Below are 5,568 nucleotides of genomic sequence, written 5' to 3'. Positions count from 1 at the left end.
AATATTAGCGACCTGGGTCACTCCATAAAGCTGAAGGCGTGCGGATGCACAGGCATCTGACATCTGGTGTCTCGGCCCTTCATAAGGTGTTGCCTGTGCTTTCCAATTTCCCTCCCATGTTCTGATGCCACGTCCATAGTTAGTGCCTCCAGAGGATGCTGGGTACCCATCTGTGACTTTCCTGTTCCTGTGGTCCTATTCCTTCCCTGAGCAGGGTCTGACACGTAGAGAAGGAGAATGCGCGCTTCCCCCCATCCTCCCGGTTGCAACAAACCCCAAACTCACCAGCGCTGCACATTTAAGAGGCAATTGCCAAGCAGCATGGAGTCAGCCGCCCACCACTGGGATCATCACCAACAGTCCCCTTCAGACTTATTTTTCTCATAAAACCAACCCAATGCTTTAAAAGGAAACCTGAGGAGGGAGCATTTCCCTGGCAGTGGGTAAGGACTAGAGCCAGCACCTGACACAGCCCAAGATGGCGGCTGCCTGGTGGGGCTGGGTCGCTATGGAAACGGTTTGGAGCCAATGCACTTGGAGCCAAGTGCCCTTCCTTTGGCTTGGCCACACCCCTAACTTCTTTTTATTCTGGATGGAAATGGCCAAGTAATTTGGCAGGAGATCTTGACAGCTAGATGTGGAACTTATAACCTCTGGGAAGGAGAGTGGCACTGTAAGATGTTTTCGTGGTCACTCCTAGGACACTACATTTTTCACTGACGATTTCTCTTTTTCTGTGTCCTTCCAGCCTTGAGGGGGAATAGTCTGTAATGAGCAGTTGCGGTGGACATCATCTCTGTTGTTTCCAAAATCCTCTTTCTATGTCTTACATATTAGTCACGCGGCAGGCTCACCACGTTGCCAGGCACTTTACATACATTATCTTATTTAATCCTCCCATAACCCTATGGAACAGACATTATATTAATCTACATATAAGGAAACCGAGGCTTCGGGTTTGCTTCACTTCAAAACTTATGCTCTGGGCTTCCCGGGTGGCGCAGTGGTTGAGAATCCACCTGCCAATGCAGGGGACACGGGTTCGAGCCCTGGTCTGGGAGGATCCCACCGCGGAGCGGCTGGGCCCGTGAGCCACAACTACTGAGCCTGCGCGTCTGGAGCCTGTGCTCCGCAACAAGAGAGGCCGCGATAGTGAGAGGCCCGCGCACCGCGATGAAGAGTGGCCCCCGCTCGCCACAACTGGAGAGGGCCGTCGTGCAGAAACGAAGACCCAACACAGCCATAAATAAATAAATAAATAAAAAGAGATTAAAACCCCTTTAAAAAAAAAAAAAAAAACTTACGCTCTTACCAACCACCTTTACCTACCGTTCACGGCTCAGCTGGAAAGCCTTTTCTAACACAAAGCCAACCCCTACTCATCCCACCTAAGGGGTCTCCCTCCCCCAACACTGTTTCCTGGATTCCTAGGTCTGTGCTTGTCTGAGGTAGTCTGAATAATGCCCCCACGTCCTCATCCTAATCCCTGAAACCTGCCACTGTATCACCTGACGTGGCAGAAGGGACTTTGCAGGTGTGATTAAATAAAGGATCCTGGGCTCTGGAGATTATTCTGGACTATCTGGGTGGGCCCAGTGTCATCACAAGGGTCCTTATAAGAGGGAGGCAGGAGGGTCAGAAGGAAAGAAAGCAGATGTGACCACAGAAGCAGAGGTTGCAGTGATGTGCTTTGAAGATGGAGGAAGAGACCATGAACCAAGGAATATGTGCACCTCTAGAAACTAGAAAAGACAAGGAAACGATTCTCCCCTGGAGCCTCTAGAAGGAACACGGCCCAGCTAAAACCTTGATTTTAGCCCAGAAGACCCATTTTGTTTTGTACTTCTGCCCTCCAGAACTATAAGAAAATTAATTTGTGTTGTTTTAAACTACCCAGTTTGTGGTAATTTGTTACACGAGCAATAAGAAACTAATACGGTCCGTGTCATGATTTTTTCCCCTGCACTTATGTCCACACCCCCAGCCAGGATGTAAGTTTCTGAAGCCTGGACTGACTTAATTCAGTAGCTATATTTTGAGCACTTGCTCTATTTCTGAGAGTATTGTCTCTGTGGAAAGCAATGCAGGCATGAGTAAAACAACTCTCTGCCCTCAAGAAAAGCACATCTAAAATCTTTGTGTTTTTAGAGGTCCCAGCTCAAAAGAAGTGAGTAGTGATTAGCTAGTGACTGAGGGGCCCCATCATACAAAGAAAACAATATACAAAAGAAAACACAATTAAACTGGGTCAACTTTTGTAAGTGAAATTAAAATAGGAGTTCTCTGATTTTTAAATGAACAGCAGTGAAGATAAACATTTCTTTAAACTTAAAGACAAAGAACCAGGAGAAGGGGAGGTACTGGAGCCCAGGGAACAAGAAGGAGGGAGAGAATTGGTGAGAGGCTGGAGGGAGGGATCAGGTGAAGGCATTGGGGCCAAGGGGGTAGGAGTTTCTGAGAGAGAGCAGGGACTTGGTAAACTGCTTGGAGCATACCTGCCTCTATGATTTACAGTCACTTGCTAACTAAACAAATTAGCCACCTTCCCAGGGGTTAAAATGGCCTTTATCCTTAAACCCAAGCCCTCGCCTCTGAAAAGAATAACGAAAAACAAGGACCGGGAACTATTAGCATTACCGTTCCTTACACCAGGGTGTGGGTCAGCCCCAGGGCATTGCTGATGGGCATCCTGCCAGGCGAGGGGATGCCCTGTACCCAGATGGTCAGCTACATCCTTTTAACGTGCAATCTCAAAGATCACCTGTATCAGAATTACCTGAGCAAATACTAAGATTCCTTACCCCCTCCCAGACCCCTTGATTCTGATGTTACCTAAGATTTGAGAACAGTGTGACTTTTCTGTTTATTGGACAAAAGTTTTTCAAAATATTAACAATCTTAGCAGTTTTATGAACTTAATTAGCATGAAGTTTGGGGTCTTAGTACACCTGGGCTGAACCAATTAATTCTTATGATTGATTTTCCTGTTAAATTTCTATAGAGTACAGAACAGTCTGGATAAAAGTTATCTCCTAATTGCCCTCTAGTAACAATTATTAGGAGTAAACGGATTTCCCTGGCGGTCCAGAGGTTAAGATTCTACGCTTCCAGTGCAGGGGGTGTAGGGTCAGTCCCTGGTCAGGGAATGAAGAACTCACATGCCGTGTGACCGAAAAACAAACAAACAAAAAAACCCACCAAAAAAACAATTATTAGGAGTAACAACAGTAAGCATTTTATGGCATGTCCAGCAAACATCAGTTTCCCTAAATTAACATTTATTATTCCACCTGTTAACTCATGTTATCAGTATACTACTTCATAGTATGATAAGTGGCTCTTAGGAGCCTGACGTTTGACAAATAGAGGAAGCTGGACTTATTGCCTGGAAAACTTTGGGGAATCAAAGTTATTCATGAAATAAAGCCATTCTTGGGACATGGTGTTTTCTCACAATCTAAGTGATTGATAACTTACATCAGCAATTTGGTAGTTTTATAACATACTGGAACAATGACAACTAATCTTTCTGGCAGATTATTTTTGTGCTGTGCATTACTTGCATGGTCTAAACTGTGACAAAACACTGCAAATGATTAACTGAAGTGTAAAGATGAACACACTGGATACTGTTGGATATTAGGTAGGTGTCTCAAGCTCATTTTCATGGGAAGGAAACCAGATCAGCTAGTTTTAGGTAGCTCCCCAGGAGAAAGGCTTCTAGAACACCAGCCCTGGGCTTGGGGTGGAAGATGTGAATTGCTCATGATCCAGTGAATGGGTAACTGAATGGAAGACTTCTTAAAATAATGTTGAAAAGGAAAGGTCAGCATGAAGCCCTTAACTCTTCCTAGATCACGGATCTATGTTGTGTGGTGCTACAATCTAGAATTACACTGTGTTTTAAAAATTACTATTTTGAATATGCTTTTGGAAGACCAAGTACATAAAACAGATAAACCAGAGGGTATTCACATTACAGCAAAAGGTTTGCAGAACGAGCTGGTTGGAAGTAGGCAGGGTTCTGGAGGCAAACAGAACTGGGTTCAAGCTCTCGCTCAGCCAATTAGTTAGCAATTATTGTAGCGCCACTGGGCAATATTCTCCACTTTATTGCAGCTCTAAAATGGGCCAATAAAACTTACCTCCTAGAATTGTTGTAGTGTTTTGGGACACTGCGTATAACATGCCAGCGCCATGTTGGTCGTCGTTAAATGGAGGTGACAGTGGTGATCTTCGTCATTGCCACCATTCTTCAATCCGACTCCATAGATTTGTGCCTAATTTTTAGGGCTGTATAGATTACATAAAATGTATCCTGCATCCTTATTTTTTGCCAAGAGGGATATATGAAATGTCTTATTCATCTCTGTGACCACCTTCCTGCCCACAGTTGCCCGGGGCTTGTTGACATGTAAGTGATAGGTGCTGGGCTAGATTATGGTTGAATTGAGTTGAATCATAAGCTTTAGATCTTGACAGGGGATGGGGAACTTGAGTTTTTCACCCTTGAACAGACCAAAGGAAATGACTAGACCTGAAAAGAGTCAACAGAGACTATTATGTCCACCTGTTTACCTGTAATTATGATGCACAATGGCTCTTTGAAATATGCGTGCACCAGCGTCAGAGCTCTGAGCATTGTGAAGTCTTGGGAACCTGTCTGGATTCCCTTTCTTTTTTTTAAATCAGATTTTGCTGGAGACACCTTTGGGGCCTTCCGGTACCAGGCTTTCGACTTGATTTTATTGGCAAAGGGGACAGCTAGAGACTCTGTGTAACCATAGTGCTCTTGGGTTCCCATAGGAGACGGCAAGTGCTTCTGACCTTGGGAAGAGCAAATACGAGGTAGTGGTTAAGCACACAGGCTGGAAACCACTTAGACCTAGATCTGGGATTGAATCCAAGCACTGTCACTTATTATTTGTGATAAGAGTCTACTTACTTAACTTTCCCAAGCCTCAGTTTCCTCATCCGTAAAGTGGGTATGATAACATTGGTACTTGTCTCATAAACTATGGGCGGATAAATGAAATACTGCAGCACAATGCACTGAGCTTAGTAAAGCTTCTCTCTGTCATTGTTGTCTGGTCTTCCAGAGCGGTTTGGGTGCCGTGCTATGAGCGACCTTGACTGCAGAACTTGAATTCATTGCTGTTCTTCCTGCACTTTGGACCTCCACTCATAATGGTTGGTTAGATGAGAACATCAACCTCTAAAGCTCAGACTCTTCTGGGAATTGGATGAAAGCCATGGACTCTATAACTAGGAAGATGCACACGCCCTATACTTTAAATGTTCGTAGGGCTCTCAAGCCCATAGGTCCAGGTTTGGGAGCCCCCGGCTCAAAGGAAATTAATCATAAATGGATTATGGAGCACTTACAATGCACCATGTTTGCAGTCTGGCGGGATTCAAAATGGCATTGGCAGTTACTACTTTTCACCAGCCCTTGACGCTTTTGAAGCTGAGTGTCCAGTGGGCTGACCCCAGTCTTCTTCCTTGAATCACAAATTCTGCCAAAGTCAGAATCTGGGTCCTCAGTGGAGGGGAGCCTCCTCGTCTGTC

The sequence above is a fragment of the Balaenoptera musculus genome, chromosome 16 (assembly GCF_009873245.2).
Source record: "Balaenoptera musculus isolate JJ_BM4_2016_0621 chromosome 16, mBalMus1.pri.v3, whole genome shotgun sequence".
Taxonomy (NCBI): domain Eukaryota; kingdom Metazoa; phylum Chordata; class Mammalia; order Artiodactyla; family Balaenopteridae; genus Balaenoptera; species Balaenoptera musculus.
The sequence above is the reverse complement of the archived record's forward strand: the minus strand, read 5'-3'. Positions refer to the sequence as shown.